This window comes from Scyliorhinus canicula, chromosome 15 (assembly GCF_902713615.1).
Source record: "Scyliorhinus canicula chromosome 15, sScyCan1.1, whole genome shotgun sequence".
In the NCBI taxonomy this organism is placed as follows: Eukaryota; Metazoa; Chordata; class Chondrichthyes; order Carcharhiniformes; family Scyliorhinidae; genus Scyliorhinus; species Scyliorhinus canicula.
Genome location: NC_052160.1, coordinates 101,018,948 through 101,040,079, shown reverse-complemented (window position 1 = coordinate 101,040,079; position 21,132 = coordinate 101,018,948). Strand labels below are relative to the sequence as shown.

Below are 21,132 nucleotides of genomic sequence, written 5' to 3'. Positions count from 1 at the left end.
GTGTTACAAACGGAGTCTCCGTTTTCCAGAGGGCAATGGATCAAATGGTGGACCAGTATGGCTTACGGGCGACCTTCCCATACTTGGACAACGTCACCATCTGCGGCCATGACCAGCAGGACCACGACGCAAACCTGAGGAAGTTCCTCCAGACTGCCCGGGCCCTCAACCTCACCTACAACAAAGAGAAATGCGTGTTCCACACAACCTGGCTCGCCATCCTCGGCTACGTCGTGGAGAACGGGGTCCTAGGCCCGGACCCCGACCGCATGCGTCCCCTTAAGGAACTCCCCCTCCCCCGTAGCCTCAAGGCACTCAAACGGTGCTTGGGGCTTTTCTCCTATTACGCCCAGTGGGTCCCCAGATATGGGGACAAAGCCCGGCCACTCATTAAGACCACGGTTTTTCCTCTGACGGATGAGGCCCAGTCGGCTTTCAACCGTATCAAGGCTGGCATCATCAAGGCCGCCATGCACGCGGTGGACGAAGCCATCCCCTTTCAAATTGAAAGCGATGCATCAGACGTCGCCCTGGCTGCTACCCTCAACCAAGCGGGCAGACCTGTAGCGTTCTTCTCCCGAACCCTCAACGCCTCGGAAATTCGACACTCTGCAGTCGAGAAGGAGGCACAAGCCATAGTGGAGGCCGTGCGACACTGGAGGCACTACCTAGCTGGTAGCAGGTTCACCCTCATCACCGACCAACGGTCGGTCGCCTTTACGTTCGATAACGCACAACGGGGCAAAATAAAGAACGACAAGATTCTGAGGTGGAGAATAGAGCTCTCCACCTATGCGTACGATATTAAATATCGCCCGGGGAAGCTCAACGAGTCCCCAGATGCCCTGTCTCGTGGCACGTGCGCCAACGCGCAATTGGACCGCCTGAGAGCCATCCACGATGACCTCTGCCACCCGGGGGTCACCCGGCTTGCCCACTTCATCAAGTCCCACAGCCTGCCCTACTCCACAGGGGAGGTCAAGACCATGACTAAGGCATGCCCAGATCTGTGCAGAATGCAAACCGCAGTTCTATCGACCAGACAAGGCCTGCCTGATAAAGGCCTCTGGGCCCTTTGAGCGACTAAGTGTGGACTTCAAAGGGCCTCTCCCGTCCAACAACCGCAACATCTATTTCCTCACCGTCATTGATGAATTCTCCCGCTTCCCTTTTGCTGTCCCCTGCCCCGATACTACCTCGGCCTCCGTGATCAAGGCACTGCGCAGCATCTTCGCTCTGTTTGGTTTCCCCGCTTATATCCACAGCGACCGGGGTACATCGTTCATGAGCGATGAGCTGCGTCGGTACCTGCTCAGCAAGGGCATCGCCTCGAGCAGGACGACGAGCTATAACCCGCGGGGAAATGGGCAAGTGGAGAGGGAGAACGCGACAGTTTGGAAGGCTGTCCTCCTAGCCCTACGGTCAAGGAGTCTCCCTATCGCCCGCTGGCAGGAGGTCCTACCCGATGCCCTGCACTCCATTAGGTCGCTCCTCTGTACGGCCACGAACGAGACCCCTCACAATCGTTTGTTTGTCTTCCCCAGGAAGTCCACCTCTGGAGTCTCGCTTCCACCCTGGCTGACGACTCCGGGTCCAGTCCTACTCCGGAGGCATGTGAGGAGCCATAAAACGGATCCCATAGTCGAGAGGGTCCCCCTGCTGCACGCAAACCCTCGTTTGCCTACGTCGAGCACCCCGATGGCAGGCAGGATACTGTATCCCTGCGAGACCTGGCACCCGCTGGCTCTCCCACCGACTCCACCGATCCTCCCACCGACCCCCCCACTTCTACCGACGCTCCCGGCCCTACACCGAACGCCGACTTCGACAGCGCCCCCTCCATAGCGCCCCCTGCCCCCCAGCCGACACCGACCACCCTAATCACTCCTGATACCCCCCCCTCTCCAAGGCGGACAAAGCTTCAGTCAACCGTGCTCCCGGATAGACCACCATCGGAACCGACCGCATCCACGGCGCCACCACCGGAGCGGCGAAAGTCAGCACGGACTATCAGACCACCACAAAGACTGAACTTATAATTTAAAAACACTTCATCCCCGACGGACTATGTGTTTTTTTTAAAACAGGGGGTGAATGTGATGATCGGAATACCTTGCTCCTTTAAGAGGCTTGTGATGATCAGAATACATTGCCCCTTTAAGAGGCTTGGAACCCTGGGGGACTCCGCCTCTGGCTACGCCCCCTGGGAAACAGTACTTAAGATGAGACTCCATTTTGCGAGCACACTTCTCATGGAGGCTGCCATTGTTCACTGCTTATTAAAGCCTTTGATTACTGACCTAACTTTCGTGTCGTAATTGAGAGTGCCTCAGATTCCAAAGGCAGAACGAGGTAAATCTTTCTGATGGAGCAAGTGGTTAGGTTCTGGAATGGGCTGCCTGAGTGGGTGCTGGAGGGAGATTCAGTCATGGCTTTCAAAAGGGAATTTATTAATGATATGAAGAGAAAAAAATTGCGGGGGGGGGGGGGGGGGGGGGGAAGGGAGGCAGGCACAGAGCGGGCCACGTGAGTTGCTCTCACCGAGAACCAGCAAGATCACAATGGGTTCCCTTCTGCGCGGTAACCATTATATGATTCTATGATCTTATGCGGCTCACGGTTAATATTTATTTGTCTGATAATGTGGCTAGTGGTGTGCTGTGTAGACTCTGAGCCGTTTCAATACATTTAAGGTACAAGCTGCGATTGTAGATTCTGCAGCCTGAACAAAAGAAAAATCACCAATCGACCCAGGAGATCCTTCAACAAGCTTCCATCAGGAACTCTTCCCCAGGGGTGCTTGCACTGAAAAGGCTTTTACAGGACCCGCAGCAAATTTATTCTAGAAATGATGTGGAAGGAAAATGTAGAGAGATTGTACAGGCAGCAGGATCTGCCTTGCGAGACTAAGCACAAGGTCACATGGGAGAGTCGGGCAGGGGGTCCAAGAATTGTGAAAGGTACTTTCCACTTACAATTGCCATCTTAAAAAGTCATCAGCGCACACAGCTGGAGGTAGCACTCTCTTTCCAACATTATAAGCAGAAAACTGGATGATTTGACCTTTTGAGTGAAAACCATTCACTGTTTCTTGTACTTTTTGCAACCCCACTGGCCCATCTCCATCCATGCAGTCCACAAAGAATTCAAAGCATGAACATTGTATTGATCTATCATGGATCCATTATTTAAAAGACAACACGTTTATAAACAGAGGAAACACACTTTCACTATAATGCCCATGGGCAATGATACTACAAGTAACATAACTAAAGTAAATAAGCTGCTCCACAATCTGGATTCACAATTAAAGAAACACAAACACTGGACCATCTCCGATTGTCCCACCTCAGTGCAAAATTAAATCGACACACAGCAACAAGGCTCAATCGCAGGTCATGCGTGAGAGTTTCAGACAGTGCCATGAAGAATGGCTTTATGGTACATGATTAGTTGTCTGATGTGATGCAGCAAGACAGGGTTAATCCACATAGCTGCCTGTAGGTACCCAAGAAAGATTGACATGAGCCGGTGACTGTAAGGATCACTGGTGAGTTGACGCAGGCAACATTCTCCCCTTGGCCGTGACGGGACTTAAAACATCATGCGGCTCTTCAGAAAAACATTATAGATTTGTCTGATTCCACAGCACATGGTCAGGAAAATGAATCTCAGAGATTGTCACCTAATGGCAGTGACAACAGCAAGTGACAAAATGGTCAATTGTGGCTTTGCAGAAAGCCTTCAAAATTCCACAAAGTCTCTATAAGCCTCAATCCTGACCAACACTTGCATATTGCTCCCATATCAAGGAAAACTCTTCTAAAACCTCATTTCTGGATAGGATATGCTGCAGCATAGAATACAAGACAGGGAGTTTATGTTAGAACTCTAGAAAACACTAGTCAGACCACAGCTAGTGTACCAAGTACAGTTCTGATCAATACATTTCAGGAAGAATGTGAACACGAGAAGGTTATGGGGGAAATTCATGAGGATATTACCAAGAATGGAGAATGTTAATATGAGGAAAGACTGGATAAACTGCATAGTTTTCTTTAGAACAGAGGAGGCCGAGGAGAGATTTAACTGAAGTCTCGGAAATGATGAGGGGTTCAGATGGAGCAGAGATGAGGATCTATCACCCTCAACAGAAACCTTCACTGCATTTGAAAAAAATACTTTTCTGTGCATTAGAAGTGTTGTATCAGGCAAGACAATAGACCAAGAGCCAGACAATGGGATGATAGACTGGACAGCTCTTTTCAGGTTAGCACTGTTACAATAGGCCAACACACCTCCTTCTGTGCCATAAACTTCTACGGAAGCTTATTTGTTGGAAATCCAGCTTTTAAAAACTTCTCATCTGACCTGAGCTACTATTCCTTCAAATTTAGGTCAACTTCAGATTATAGAGACAGTAATAATTTTTAGAGTGGAGGTGCCAATGTCTGGTTTCTTTTGTGAATCAGAGTACAAAACTAGACTGCTTCTAATTAACTGGTTGCTGCCCAGTACCCGGCGTTTCAAAGGTCACCAGAGCCTCCCACATCTCTCTAGTCTCCTTCAACACAGATGGTGATTATATTTGTTTTGAGACCTTTTAGCCTGTGTCAGGTTTTGATCATCAATGGAGACCAAGGAACCAATATGCAAGACTCTGACGATGTGGAATCTGCATGGGTGGAGCTGAGAAACACCAACGGGCAAAAAATGTTAGTGGGGGTTGTATATAGGATTTCCAAACTGTAGGGATGATGTTGGGAATGGCATTAAGCAGGAAATTAGAGATTCATGTAATAAAGGAACATATGTAATTATGGGTAACTTTAATCTGCATATAGATTGGGCAAATCAAATTGGTCACTATACAATAGAAGAGAAAATCTTGGAGTGTGTACGGGATGGTTTTCTGGACAAATACACTGAGGAACTAACTAAAGATCGGACCATCCTAGACTGGGAATCGTGTAATGAGAAAGGAATAATTGGCAATCTAGTTGTGCGAGACTCCTTGGGGATGAGCGATTAAAATATGATACAATTCTTCATGATTGAATGGCGGAGCAGACTCAATGGGCCAAGTGGCCTCATTCTGCTCCGATGTCTTATGGTCTTATAATCAAGATGGAGAGTGGTGTAGTTGTTCTTAAGACTATGGTCCTGCATCTAAATAAAGGAAACTACGATGGTATGAGACACAGGTCGGCTATGATGAAATGGGGAATGTTGCTTAAGGGATGGCGGTGGATAGGCAATGGCAAACATTCAAAGAGCACATGGGTGAACTGCAACAATTGTTCATTCCTGCCTGGCGCAAAAGCAAAATGGGAAAGGTGGCCAAACCATGGTTTACTAGGGAAATAGTATTAGATCCAAAGGAGAGAGAGAAAAATTGGCCAAAAAAAACAGCAGACGTGAGGATTGGGAGCAGTTTAGAATTCAGCAAGGAGGACAAAGATTGATTAAGATGAAAATGGACTACAAAAATAAGCTTTGGAGAATATAAAAATGGATTGTAAAAGCTTCTATAGGTATGTGAAGAGAAAAGGATTGGTGGAGACATATGTAGGTCCCTTACAGTCAGAAACAGGGGAATTTATAATTAAGAACAAAGAAATGACTAACATTAAATATATGCTTTGGTTCTGTCTTCACAAAGGAGGACACAAATAACAGAATGTTGGGGAACTCAAGGTTTAGTGAGAGGGAGGAACTGAAAGAAATCAGTATTACTAGGGAAGCGGGACTGGGGAAATTGATGGGATTGAAGGTCGATAAATCTCCACAGCCTGACAATCTACATCCCAGATTACTCAAGGAGGTGGCTCTCAAAGTATTGGATGCACTGGTCTTCTGAGATTCTACAGACTCTGGAACAATTCCTACAGATTTGAGTGTAGCTGATGTAACCTCACTATTTAAAACGGGAGGTGGAAAGTAAACATGGAATTATAGACCAGTCAGCCTGACGTCAGTGGTGGGGAAAATGCTTGAGTCTTACAGCAGATGTAATAGCACAGCACTTGGAAAGCAGTGGTAGGATCGGACAGAGTCAGCGTGGATTTACGACAGAGTAATTATGCTTGACAAAACTACTGGAATTCTTTGATTCTTCGAGGATGCAACTGTAATAGTTGACAAGATGGAGCCAGTGGATGTGGTTTATTTGGACTTTCAGAATACTTTTAACAAAGCTCCACACAAGAGATTAGTGTGCACAATTGAAGCACATGGGATTGAGGGTAGTGTACTGAGATGGATAGAAAACTGGTTGGCAGACAGGAAGCAAACAGTAGAAATTAACAGGTTTTTTTTCCAAATGCACGCAGTGACTAGTGGGGTACCATAGAGATCAGTTCCAGGACCCCAACTATTCACAATATATATCAATGATCTAGATGAGGGAGCTAAATGTAATAGGGGCGATTCTCCAAGCCCCGCGCCGGGCCGGAGAATCGGAGCAACCGCGCCACGACGCCCCGACGCCGGCGTGTGATTCTCAGAGGTTCGGAGAATCGGTGCCATTTGCGCTGGCACATTTGGCGCGACGCCAGCCGCGGGCCGCTGGAATCGGCGAGGCGAGGCGAGGCCGCAGATTCTCCAGCCCGGATGGGGGGGCCTCCGATGGGGTTTGGCCCACGATCAGGGCCCACCGATCGGCGGGCCGGCCTCTCTCCTCCCCCCCGCCCCCCCCCCCCCACCCACCCACCGGGCCTACCTCCTGGTGCGGCCAGCCACTGACCCCTGAACACCGACCCCATGTTGGGTCGGGGCCGGCGCGCGGAAGAAGTCCCCCACGCATGCTCAGGTTGGCGCAGCCCAACTGCGCATGCGCAGGTTGGCGCGGCACCCATTCGCCGCCACATAAGGAGGCTGGAGTGGCATGAACCACTTCAGCCCCTGTTCATACATTGAACCCGTTGAGAGTCATTATTGCACTTCTCTGAGGTATAAAACACGATATCTTGCAGTGGGTTAGCCCTGTTGCCTCACGGCGCCGAGGTCCCAGGTTTGATCCCGGCTCTGGGTCACTGTCCGTGTGGAGTTTGCACATTCTCCCCGTGTTTGCGTGGGTTTCGCCCCCATAATCCAAAGATGTGCAGGCTAGGTGGATTGGCCACGCTAAATTGCCCCTTAATTGGAAAAAAATAACTGGGTACTTTAATTTATTTTTAAAAAATACACAATATCTTGCGATGAATATAGAATAGTTTAAACTGTCGGCTCCATCATCTTTCCTTTCTTCACTGGGAACTCCACCCAAGCCACAGGATCAATGGATTTTTAATGTCTAAGACCGACATGGTCACAAGGGGGTGGAGAGTTTGCAGGTAGCAGCAACTCGCAATATTCAGTCATTGCCTTGGGTCAGAATGCCAGTGAATATTCCAACATAGAATCATAGAATCACTACAGGGCAGAAGAAGGCCATATGGCCCTTTTGTCTGCAATTACCCTCCGAATGAACACCCGGCCTAGGTTCACTCCCCTGCCCTATCCCCATAACCCCACCTGACCGTTGGACACTAAGAGGCAATTTACAATTTCTAATTTACCTAACCTGTACATCTTTGGACTCACAAAAACAACTCACAAAAGACACATCTGCATTTGATAGGGTGGCAGGGCGCTCGAATACTTTGCACCATAGATGATAATCAAACAATGTACATTCTGCCGGAGATCAAAGGAAATGATGTGTCCATAAAACAATATGTGGCAGCGTTGTGGCAATTAGTTTCCACGTGTAAAATTGGCACACTAACCAACGAGCTAATTCATGACAATTTACTGGAAAAACCTTCAATCTCATGAATTTTGGAACACCTCCCCATGGAGGAAAATGGCAAAAGCTGCAACTGCAGCAGTCCAAATGATAGCTGCCATGTTTGATTTTGAAGAGGTTAAACACCAATGGACCCTCAGACTCCAGATTGTAGCACAGCTTGCGCACTTGCCCGTCACACTCGGGTACCCTCAGAAATGAAACAAATTGTGGAGGTACCCATCAATTCACAGCTCTACGAGGAGAGAAGAAACATTAATTCATGCTCAAAGTTGAATCACTTTGCAAAGATGTGCAGGGCTGGTGAAGACTTCATCAGTTTGACACAGGGAGGGATCTACCCTCAAAGTGAAATATGACGTTTCAAATGGGGAGAAGTGGGTGCCGGGATAACCTTTCCCCTAGCTCTCGGGTGTCTGCAAACTGTCTGCTTGGAGCCAGTGTTTTACTTTTTTAGTCTATTATTTTTACTAATCGACATTAAGCAGGCTTTCGGGTAAGTTTAAAGCAGAAGGATAACACTTATTTGCAACATCCCAAATGTACAAAAAACACACTCCCTCATGCACATAGGTAAAAACACAAATAATGATTATTCTACAGAACAAAGCTTGCAGCTGGAATATTAACAGGATACAAGAAGCAAATCGCATTTACATTGAGTTCTATTAAGTGCACAGAGTACAGGCCTGGACGGATTCCCTCTCGTGGTTCATTCAAGATGAACGCGCCAAGGACCCAGATTCAATCCGGCCCCGGGTCACGGGCCATGTGGAGTTTGCACATTCTCACAGTGTCTGCGTGGGTTTCACCCCAACAACCCAAAGATGTGAAGGGTAGCTGGATTGGCCACGATAAATTGCCCCTTAATTGGAAAAAAAAATGAATTGGGTACTCTAAATTTATACAAAACAAAAGAAGATGAATGGAATTTGGAAGTCGCTGATTTCCAAATGGGGTTATGGCCAAGTTTCTGCAGAAGCAAATTTTTCTGGGGAGGATAAAACAAATTAGTCCCTCTCACAGGTTGACGGCTTGTTAGACAGGGTTCTGTTCTTCTGGCTGGAGGAATGGTCCCTCTTGCCCTGATGGCTTCTAGACTAACTGGTTTCTCCCTGATACTTGGGTGAGCAGGATTCATTACACCTGTGGCCAGTTTTGCTCACATGATCAATACATCTATTGTCTGCTCAGAACGAGTTCACATTTGAAGCCATAGCCACACAATGGGAGATGCATGATGGCCATCCATGCCTACTCATGATTTTCTGCTTTCTACAGCTTCTTTTTGTTAATTACTGAGCTCAAGTGCAGAGTGTCTTGAATTATAGGTTTGGTAAATCTACGAACAAATAGTCTGAGTTCCACAGATGGTTCTGATCTGCTATGTCCATTCAAGAGGCACATCACCCATGGTTATTCAACCAGGAATCTTCAGGAAATTTGGGGTCATTCGGCATCTGCGCAGAAATTGCAAAAGAAGGGTGATGTCGGTATAGAAAGCAGGATGGGAAACCGTGATATAATTGAACAGATTAGCATTGAGGTGGAGGAAGTTTGCGGTTTCAGCAGGCTTAAAAGTGGATCAATTCCCAGGCCCAGAAGAGATGTATCCTAGGCTGTGTAAAGCAAGGAAGAAAATTGCAGGGACTTTGATGCTAATTTTCAAATCCTCTCTGGCCAAAGGACAGCTAATGTAGTACTATTAATCAAGACGGGAAATGGTAAACCCTAAACGTGGCCTTGTTTGCAGTGACACAGCTGTTACTGAGCAGGCCCCCCCTTTGGTGATTTTGTATGCATCGGATGGTGGCTGCCAGCGAAGATGTTAACTTGGCTGAAAATCTCGGCTCTGCGGTTCAGGTTGTCAGGGCTCATTTCAAAGAGTTGCAGAGTACTTTTATGGAGGTGATGGAGGGACAGGAGGTGGTTCTTGCACTTGAGAGAGCACCTTTTCCACACCCATGGACACCACTACCTCCGACACCTGCGCTCTCAACGGGGTGATGATCCCGTTTAGCAGCCGCCTTATATTGCTTCGAAGGCTGCTTGCCCTTTACGAAGCCAGTTTGGTCCTCCGCAACCAACCCGCAACACAACCTTCCATCCTTCCCGCCACCAACTTCGCCAGCACTTTCACCTCCATATTTAACAACTTTTTGTCAGTATTCACTCAGGAAAAAGATAATGTTGTGGAGGAGAATGCTGAGACCCAGGCTATTAGAATAGATGGCATTGAGGTGCGTAGGGAAGAAGTGTTGGCAATTCTGGACAAGGTGAAAATAGATAAGTCCCCGGGGCCTGATGGGATTTATCCTAGGATTCTCTGGGAAGCCAGGGAAGAGATTGCTGAGCCTTTGGCTTTGATTTTTAGGTCATCATTGGCTACAGGAATAGTGCCAGAGGACTGGAGGATAGCAAATGTGGTCCCTTTGTTCAAGAAGGGGAGTAGAGATAACCCCGGTAACTATAGGCCGGTGAGCCTAACGTCTGTGGTGGGTAAAGTCTTGGAGAGGATTATAAAAGATACGATTTATAATCATCTAGATAGGAATAATATGATTAGGGATAGTCAGCATGGTTTTGTGAAGGGTAGGTCATGCCTCACAAACCTTATCGAGTTCTTTGAGAAGGTGACTGAACAGGTAAACGAGGGTAGAGCAGTTGATGTGGTGTATATAGATTTCAGTAAAGCGTTTGATAAGGTTCCCCACGGTCGGCTATTGCAGAAAATACGGAGGCTGGGGATTGAGGGTGATTTAGAGATGTGGATCAGAAATTGGCTAGTTGAAAGAAGACAGAGGGTGGTAGTTGATGGGAAATGTTCAGAATGGAGTTCAGTTACGAGTGGCGTACCACAAGGATCTGTTCTGGGGCCGTTGCTGTTTGTCAATTTTATAAATGACCTAGAGGAGGACGCAGAAGGATGGGTGAGTAAATTTGCAGACGACACTAAAGTCGGTGGAGTTGTAGACAGTGCGGAAGGATGTTGCAGGTTACAGAGGAACATAGATAAGCTGCAGGGCTGGGCTGAGAGGTGGCAAATGGAGTTCAATGTGGAGAAGTGTGAGTTGATTCACTTTGGAAAGAATAACAGGAATGAGGAATATTTGGCTAATGGTAAAATTCTTAGCAGTGTGGATGAGCAGAGGGATCTCGGTGTCCATGTACATAGATCCCTGAAAGTTGCCACCCAGGTTGATAGGGTTGTGAAGAAGGCCTATGGTGTGTTGGCCTTTATTGGTAGAGGGATTGAGTTCCGGAGCCATGAGGTCATGTTGCAGCTGTACAAAACTCTGGTACGGTCGCATTTGGAGTATTGCGTACAGTTCTGGTCGCCTCATTATAGGAAGGACGTGGAAGCTTTGGAACGGGTGCAGAGGAGATTTACCAGGATGTTGCCTGGTATGGAGGGAAAATCTTATGAGGAAAGGCTGATGGACTTGAGGTTGTTTTCGTTAGAGAGAAGAAGGTTAAGAGGTGACTTAATAGAGGCATACAAAATGATCAGAGGGTTAGATAGGGTGGACAGCGAGAGCCTTCTCCCGTGGATGGAGGTGGCTAGCACGAGGGGACATAGCCTTAAATTGAGTGGTAATAGATATAGGACAGACGTCAGAGGTAGGTTTTTTACGCAGAGAGTGGTGAGGCCGTGGAATGCCCTACCTGCAACAGTAGTGAACTCGCCAACATTGAGGGCATTTAAAAGTTTATTGGATAAGCATATGGATGATAATGGCATAGTGTAGGTTAGATGGCCTTTAGTTTTTGACTTCCCATGTCGGTGCAACATCGTGGGCCGAAGGGCCTGTACAGCGCTGTATCGTTCTATGTTCTATGGGCCTATACAACCCCGACTCCAACAGGTCCTTCCCCTTTTTTAGGTATTGATGTGATCGTTGCCTGCGTCATCATCTCCGGCAGCTCACCTTTCTTGAACGCCTCATTAAATACCCCAAGCGAAGTGATGCCAAGTCCATCACAAACTCCTTACAGAATTAAGCCCGGGACCTTCCCCAACTTCATACCCCTTGCACTGTCCAATATCCCCCTCAGCCCCTGAGGCTCCTCTAGCGCCTGCCTCTTCTCTTCCAATTGTGGGAACTCCAGTTCATCTGAGGACCATCCCATGTTCCCCTTGTCACCTCCCAGGTCTGCCCTGTAGAGCTCCTTATAGTAATCCCTAAACAGCTCGTGACACCATATCCCCTGCCCCAGTCCGTATCTTCAATATCTCCCGGACGTGGCCTGTCTCCGTAGCTAATGCGCTACCATTCGACACGCCTTCTCCCCTTATTCGTACTGCAGCCCCCCTTGCCCTACGCAGCTATCCTACAGCCGTCCCCATTGTCAACCTATCAAATTGCCCATCATTTTTTCCTCCTTGCCAATCCCTCTGTGGTGGGCGCCCTCGAGTACTCCCGATCTACCTCCACTATCTCGTTCATTAGCCGTTCATATTCCTCCCTCCTTTCCCTATCCGCATGTGCCTTGAACAAGATAATCTCCCCTTGTACCACCTTTTAGCGCTTCACAAAATGTGGCCGCCAACACTACCCCGTTTTGGTTCCAATTTACATGATCTTTAATCAGAGCCCTACTTTGTCACAAAACCCGCTATCTGCCAACAACCCCGAATCGAGACTCCACCCCAGCCTCTGCTCCAGTCCTGATCTAAGCCGAATCTCCAGCTAGTGGGGCGCATGGTCCAAGATTACTATCCCCGCGTATTCTGCCCCCTCCACCCCAACAAAAAACACCTGGCTCACCACAAAAGACTTGATTCTGGAATACATCCTCTATACATGTGAGAAAAATAAATACTACCTTCCCCTTGGGATCTTGAAGCACCACACATTTTTTTCTTTCTTTTCCATAAACCTGCCCTGCTCCTTTGCCATTTGTATTCTAGTCATTCTAGGCTCGACCAATCATCTTTGGCTCTCGGACACAATTAAAATCTCCTCCCATAATCAACTTTTGCGGGGCCAAGATTGAGGGGATTGCTGCCATGAACCCCCTCATAAACCCTACATCGTCCCAATTCGGTGCATACACATTCACCAATTCCACCGTGGTCCTTTCCAATACCCCACTCACCATCACATATCTCCCACCCGGGTCTTTCACTTCCTTCGTGATCACAAGCCCCATTTTCTTATTCATTAAAATTGGCACCCACGCGACTTTGAACCAAACCCCGAGTGGAAAACCTGACCAATCCACCCCTTCCTTAGTCTAACCTGGTCCTTCACGCGGAGAGGTGTCTCCTACAGAAAGACCATCTTTTACACTTTTAAACACCTTAGGTGCGCAGATAACAGATCTCTTCACCGGTCCACTTAGCCCTTGCACGTTCCATGTTATCAGCCTTACCAGGTGCTTACGCCTCCATTCCCTTCTACCATCTGCCATCCTCACATTTCAGCTCTACCCCCATTAATTTCACCCTGTATCTGGCCTATACAAAATCGTCCCTTTCTCTGCCACTGACCATGTTTCTTCTCCAACCTCCCCTCGTTGCATCACCCTCCCTTCCCCACCACCCTCTTCGGCCACCTGAAAATCACTTATTGTCACGAGTAGACTTCAATGAAGTTACTGTGAAAAGCCCCTTGTCGCCACATTCCGGCGCCTGTCCGGGGAGGCTGGTACGGGAATCGAACCGTGCTGCTGGCCTGCTTGGTCTGCTTTAAAAGCCAGCGATTTAGCCCAGTGTGCTAAACCAGCCCCCAATGAAATGAAAATCGCTTATTGTCACGAGTAGGCTTCAATGAAGTTACTGTGAAAAGCCCCTAGTCGCCACATTCCGGCGCCTGTCCGGGGAGGCTGGTACGGGAATCGAACCGTGCTGCTGGCCTGCTTGGTCTGGTTTAAAAGCCAGCGATTTAGCCCAGTGTGCTAAACCTGCCCCCAATGAAATGAAAATCGCTTATTGTCACGAGTAGACTTCAATGAAGTTACTGTGAAAAGCCCCTAGTCGCCACATTCCGGCGCCTGTCCGGGGAGGCTGGTACGGGAATCGAACCGTGCTGCTGGCCTGCTTGGTCTGCTTTAAAAGCCAGCGATTTAGCCCAGTGTGCTAAACCAGCCCCCAATGAAATGAAAATCGCTTATTGTCACGAGTAGGCTTCAATGAAGTTACTGTGAAAAGCCCCTAGTCGCCACATTCCGGCGCCTGTCCGGGGAGGCTGGTACGGGAATCGAACCGTGCTGTTGGCCTGCTTAGTCTGCTTTAAAAGCCAGTGATTTAGCCCAGTGAGCTAAACCAGCCCCACCCAGCTAAACCACCTCTCTTGGCCTTCTCCCCCACCTAGCATTACCTGCCAGCATGACAACTCCTCTCCAAAGACTCCACCTGCTGACCCCCCGCCCTCACCTCTCTGTTCTGTGAAGAAGGCTCCCCATGGACCTCCCCCTCCCCCACCCAAACAAAGACTCATCCCGAACCATAGATCACCCCTCCATAAACAAACAAAAACAAAAAACACAGCCACAGGTAGCAGGAAGGGGGTGGGGGCAGCCATCCCCTTACAAACTTTTCACCCTTGCTACTCTTTGTCGCCCTGACAGTAAAAGGAAGAAAATAACCTCCCCATCGAAGGAAAGGGGAAAAAAAACTCCCTCCAACCCCCACTCTACCCATGATCTCGATTACCTCAAAGTGCCAGCACCTCTATCTCACGGATTTGTTCAGTTCAGTTCTCCTCCAGTTAAAGCTCCTTGAAAAAAAATCACTGGCCGCTTCTGGGGTCGCAAAATAGTATTCCCAGCCTTCATTGGTCACCTATAGTTTCGCCAGGTGGAGCACCCCAAACCTGATCCGCTGTTTATACAGTACCACCTTGGCCCTGTTGAACCCTGCATGCTGTTTTGCCAGCTCAGCTCCAATGTCGTGGTATATTCGGACCTTGTTCCCTTCCCATTCACAATTGCGCTTCTCCCTGGCCCACTGCAGAATCTTCTCCTTCTCCATGAATTATGGAGCCTCACGATCACTGCCCGTGACAACTCCCCCGTTCCAGGCTTCTGCCTCAGAGACCGGTGTGCTCTGTCCACCTCAGTGGCCTTATCCAGCACCTCCTCTGCCAAAAGCCCCGTCAGCATCCTTAAAACGTACCTCACGGCACTCGCACCTTCCACCCCTTCAGGCCAGCTCACTGTAGGCAGGTTCTGCCTTCTCGACCTACTTTCCTGCTCCTTCACCATTGCTCTCAACATCTTACAAAGGTCTCTTAAGAGAACCACCTCTGCCTCCAATGCTATCATCCGATCACTGTGGTCCAACATCACCGTCTCAATCTCTCGAATCTGCAACCCCTGTGCCTCCAAGCATTTCTCTACCCTCTCCATCGAGCCCTTCAGGGGTGCCACAGCCCCTTCGATGGCCTTTGAGCGTCGGCCTCCTGCATCTCCTTCCTCTGCTGGCAGAACTCTTCCTCGATGAAGGCCATCAACTGTTCCATCTGGGGCTTTGCTACTTGCACTGACCCTTCCCCCTCCTCCATCCTTCCACTGGCTGTTGTGCCACAGGTCCCTTCCAACTCCTTGACCAAGTCCTTCACCTTCTTTGGTAACCAGCAGGCACTCCCAGGGGAACTTCTCCTCCGACCTTCAGTTACACTTTTTCGTCCAAGTTGCACCTGATTTTGGGTTTTAAAAAAAACACTTTTCTACGCCTTCAAGCAGGAGCTGCCCTCTATGTGACCACTCACACCATTGCAAGAAGTCCTTCCTCAAAGAAGTCTAACAGATTTGTCAGACATGACCTCCCCTTGATGAAGCCGTACTGACTCAGTCCTATTTTATCATGCATTTCCAAGTACTCTGCAATCTCATATTTAGCAATGGACTCTAAAATCATACCAATGACCAAAGTCAGGCTAACTGGCCTAGAATTTCCCATCTTCTACCTCACTCACGTCTTAAACAGTGGTGTTACATTAGCCATTTTCCAGTCGTCTGGGTCCCTCCCTGCCTCCAGTGATTCCTGAAAGCCTTCACAATCTCCTCAGCTATCTCTTTTAGATCCCTGGGGTGTCATCCATCAGGTCCAGGTTATTTACCCACATTCAGATCTTTCAGTTTTCCCAGAACCTTTTCCTTAGTGATGACCACTACACTCACTTCTGCCCCGATTCTCCTGGTATCCCACTGTGTCTTCCACTGTGAAGACTGATGCAAAATAACTGTTTAACAGTTTTTTTTTTCCTATTGCTACTTCTCACATCCAACTCCAAACCCTAGGACTTGGCTCCTCCCTCTGCAACTGGAGCGTCAACTTCCTGACCCAAGAATGTACAAACTTCACACAGACAATCACTCAAGGCTGGAATTGAACCCGGGTCCCTCGCACTGTGGGGCAACAGTGCTAATCACTGTGCTACTGTGTTGTTTAATTTAAAACAAGATCCTTTAGTTTTACTGGGAGACGAGGGCAAGATTGGTACCTTCAAATATTTAATGCTCGATTGCACATGCACACTGTGCTGGGTATCAAAGTCTGTGGGTGTGGTTAGAGAAATTGAAACCAAGCAAGAAAGCTTGAGATAGAAAGCATTTTTAAATCATTGTAATAAAGCTCCTGCTTACTATTAGAACCTGGTTAGGTATCATCTCTGTATATGGAGGGCACAATATGAATATCCAAGAACTGAAGAGTTTTGCTCCTCTATATCATTCTTGTGACTGCAAGGCTGTAAACGTACATGGAGAAGCAACCAGACTTAAACCATAATAGATTAGGTGGCAGCCTAAACATTATCCTGATGAGATTTACAAAACATCCATTAATTTCATTAGTACCATATGGTTCAGTACAACAGACACAGCTGTCAGGGCAATGGTAGCTCATCACCAGGAGAATTCTTCCAAAATTTAGCATACACCTGACATTGCAACACAATGCAGCCCCACAAACAGTGGCTGAACCAGAGCCCATCAAATTTTACTTCAGTCAAACCTCTCAGTACACCAACTAAATAGGTACTCAGTCACACACCTCTAAAATGTTGACAGGTAAAGGTAGCTCTGCCAACATATGAACAGTTAATTCCTGGACTAGGAGCATTCTTAATCAGTCAAATTAACTGGAACAACTTCAATATTTCCCAAAAGGTTCAGGTGACGGTGGTGCAGTGGTATTGTCACTGGGCTAGCAATTCAGAGACCCAGGGCAAGAGTTCAAGTCCCACCAAGGCAGATGGTGAAATTTGAGTTTAATAAAAAAATCTGGAATTAAAAGTCTAATGATAATCATGAAACTATTGTCGACTGTCGTAAATTTACGTCATTGTCGTAAATACCCATCTAGTTCACTACTGTCCTTTAGAGAAGGAAATCTGTCAGCTTTACCTGGTCTGGCCTGACTCCAGACCCACAGCAAAGTGGTTGACTCTTAAAAATGCATTTTGAAATGGAGAGCAATTAAGGATGGGCATCCGGAGAATGAAAAAAGATCCCCAGGCGATGTTAGGCCATATTGATTTCATTCGGAATCTACTTGTACTGATGACGTTTTTACGGAGTGTTGTATGAACATGGCACATTGCAGGAGAAGCACTGGGAACGCTTTTATGTTATATGTTGAAAATGGCTACCTGCAGTGACAGCAATAAGGCGGAATACTCACTACATTAATCCAGTTCCTCGGAAAGGAATGTTGTATCTAGTCACATGCAGTAAACAAACAGTTTATACAGTGAACATACCTGTCTAGTGATCAGCTTTCACTGTAGGAGAGACGGTGACATAGTGGTAATGTCACTGAACTAGTAATCCAGAGTCCAGGCTAAAGTTCTGGGGACATGGGTTCATATCACACCATGGTGGAAATTAAACTCAATGAATAAAATAAAAATTTTTTAAAAACTAGTGACCATGAAACAGTTGTCATAAAACCCCATCTGGTTCACTACTTCTCTTTAGAGAAGGAAATCTGATCTGGTCTAGATGTGACTCCAGATGCACAGCGATGTGGTTGACTCTTAAATGGACCAGTAGGTCAATCAATTCAAGGGCAATTAGGGATGGGCAACAAATGTGGGCCTTACCGGCACCGACTCTTTCCCTCTGCCCTCAGCAGTACTGAAAAGGGCACTGAGCCTAGTGAAAGCAAATTCAAGGATAATTTGAACCATCCCAGTGACCTCTCTCCCAACACCAGCCTTGCAGCCAAACAGCCTTAAACACTTTTGGTTGACTGCAGCATGGTTGGCAATTTTTCTTGCTCCACCGGATTTCTGCAGTTCTTTTTCAGTGTGGAGTCCGACCTGCTCGCCACCAGTTTTATTTCTGCTATTTTAAAAGGGAAGCTTGCAGACCACAAAGGGACTAAACAAATAAGAGCTCTATTGGGAAGGTGTTGTCACACAGGCTGCTGGTGTAGACTGACTGTTAGTCCACCCAAACTGCCAATGATTTCATCAGTATGTCATGTGATCGACCTCTTACCGTTACTCTGTTCCAACTGGGAACAAACATGAATACACAACACATTCCAACCCACCTTTGGTGATAACTTTTACCGCGAGGAAAATCCAACCTCAAGCCTTTTAAAGTATGCAATAATGCTGCTCCTGAAGGACAATGCTCCCCAAAATGACTTATTCTTAACCACTGAGCTCACACTTGATGTAGGCTTTCGGTAAGTAAATACAATAATGCATGGTTGCAAACAAGTTGAAATGTTAAGCAGAAAAAATAACGTGGAGAAAGCCGAGAGGTTCTACAAACCATGAATCACAGCTCAATCAAGCCTATTTCACGTCACAAAGTGTAACTGCCGAGGACATGGTCACCAATGACATAACTGGAGAAGGAATTTGCAAGTGAGTCGGATTCCGCTCATGTCAATGTGTTGCCAATGGAATGGCGAGTTCAGCGCGCAATCAGAGAATTGTGACAGTCTGTCACCACACAGCCAGGACATCAACTGTGCTTCCAACCGGAAAAAGCTCAACCATTCTCCATTCGTCCAATACTAGCATTTACTGCAAAGTTCAGAAGAAACAGTCAACCTCACTGCAACTCCAATTCCATTTAAAACTCACCCCAGCGAGAGGGGAACTTACCAGTTTTAAAAAAAATTCAGAGTACCCAATTCATTTTTCCAATTACGGACCTCAAAAGAGTGACCAATCCACCTACCCTGCACATCTTTTCGGTTGTGGGGGCGAAACCAGCGCAAGCACGGGGAGAATGTGCAACCTCCACACGGACAATGGCCCAGAGCGGGGATCAAACCTGGGACCTCGGCGCCACCGTGCTGCAGGGAACTTCCCAGTTGCACACAGGCAATTTTAAATCAAAATTGAGAGAATAACAGACACACTCAGCCAGCGTCAATTTGTGCACTTCCTAGTCTCACACTTGAGGAGGGCTTGCCATATCCTTATCATTATATGGTGAAAAGAATTGGACAGCTTCACAAAAGGATGAGAGGGGATAATCATGAACATGCGCTTGGTTTCCTTATTTGTGCCTTGACCTCTTATGCTCTTCTTCTGGGTTAAATTCTACTCATCCTATTACATCAAGTACTTAGTGACACCAAATGCCCATTGCCCCTGCCCAGAAATCTTCAGCACTAATTGAGCTAATGTGTTCTTTTGAACTGCCTTCCGCCCATCAGCGAGAGACTGAGATAGTTTCTGTCAGAGGAAGATGAGCTGCGAGCTTCAGAGCAAATTGCCATGGCAACTGGCAGCCTGCCAAACATGATGTCATCTTTTTGCCAGAAAGAATTCTTCATCCGAACTCCTGTCTGTCTCAGCGATTTCACTGGTATGTGGGAATTGCATCGCATCAGTGTGCAGTCAGCATTCCCTGCCAGGCAATGAATTGAGCAGTAGCCAGTACTGTACTACCCTGTGGATTACTTAATGCTGCAAGTCCGGAGGAGAAGTGACATCGACTCTCAAAATTGTGATCGCTGGGGTGAGCTGAACTAATACGAATGCAGAATTTTATAATTTGGTCACTCAACTTCTGGCTCATTACCTCTTGTGATGTGACTTTGGTTATAGAATCATACAATCCCAACATTCGGCCCTTCGAGTCTGCACCAACCCTCCAAAAGTCACCCAGGCCTACTCCCCGCCCTATCCCCCGAACCCCACCTAACCTTTGGACACTAAAGAGCAATTAGCATGGCCAATCCACCTAACCTGCACATATTTGGACTGTGGGAGGGCACCGGGGCACTCGGAGGAAACCCACGCAGGCATAGGAAGAATCATAGAATCCTTACTGTGCAGGAGGCCATTCGATCCATCGAGTCTGCACCGACCCTCTGGAACAGTACCCTACCTAGGCCTTCGTCACCACCCTATCATCAATTAACCTTTTGAACATTAAGGTACAATTTAGCATGGCCAATCCACCTAACCTGCACATCTTTTGGGTTGTGGGAGGAAACGGTAGCATCCGGAGTGCGCAAACTCCACCCAGACAGTCACCCAAGTTCGGAATTGAACCCGGATCCCTGGCGCTTTGAGGCAGCAGTACTAACCACTGTGCCACCCATAATATTATGTTTGTACCTTGCAGGCATATTACAAGTGCAGTTTGCTATCTTACATCCAGAGTAAAAATTTTAATTTGCTTAATATTAACAAGAAGTGATAGATAAGTTTCAGTCCCGTTAATAATGACACATTAAAAGCAAATTAGACAGGGATATCCTCCAACACGTCAACACCCAACCCAAACTAAAATGCATGTATTTGGAACCAGGCATCTGCCAAGCACACAGAAAGAGGGAGAAATGTCAAAAAGTGAAATCTTGTAGTACTTCATTCACCCACAAGAGGATGTCAAAACATTATGATAGCTTCCCCATCCAGCAGCCTCATCACTCTGCACAACTTACAGAAAACAAGCCTAAAACATAATAAGGAGACTGGAGCTGCATATATCGTCCATCACTTCTGGAGTATCCTGTTCATATACATCTGAAATTCTGTGCCTGTAACGTGCAAACACGTTCCAAAGGCGCTTCAGAAAGGTAATCAAACAGTAACTGAAAGTCATCCCAGAGGAGCAGGGATTAGGAAGACCAGTCCAAACAAGGATAAAAGCAAAACTTTAAATCCTGAAGGAGAAGAGAGTGGTGGAAAGCCAGAGGAGTTTGGTGAGGTAATTCCTCAATTTAGGGTCAATAAAGCTAAAGGCACAGCCCCTAATGACAATGTGAAGGAGAGCAGGGTGTGAGTTGGAGGAATGGAGATTTCAGAGCTCGGGGCAGTTTTGGGCTGCAGAGCATGGAGCGGGATTTACAAGCAGCCACCTTAAAAACAAGTTTCTCTTGGGGTAAAAACAGAAAATATTGGACAATCCCAGCA

At 47.3% G+C, this 21,132-nt stretch overlaps 1 protein-coding gene and 1 long non-coding RNA gene across 2 annotated transcripts in view; one reads left to right on the top strand and one right to left on the bottom strand.

Annotated features, from left to right (window-relative positions):
* The window catches only part of LOC119978229 (liprin-alpha-2-like), a 768,706-nt gene that overhangs the window by 533,317 nt on the left and 214,257 nt on the right, over nucleotides 1-21,132 (bottom strand). The gene's annotated exons all lie outside the window — the stretch shown is intronic.
* LOC119978230 overlaps nucleotides 19,605-21,132 on the top strand; it is a 32,822-nt gene continuing 31,294 nt past the window's right edge. Inside the window, exon 1 of the long non-coding RNA XR_005463406.1 lies at nucleotides 19,605-19,726. This is a non-coding gene — a long non-coding RNA (uncharacterized LOC119978230). The remainder of the gene's footprint in view (nucleotides 19,727-21,132) is intronic.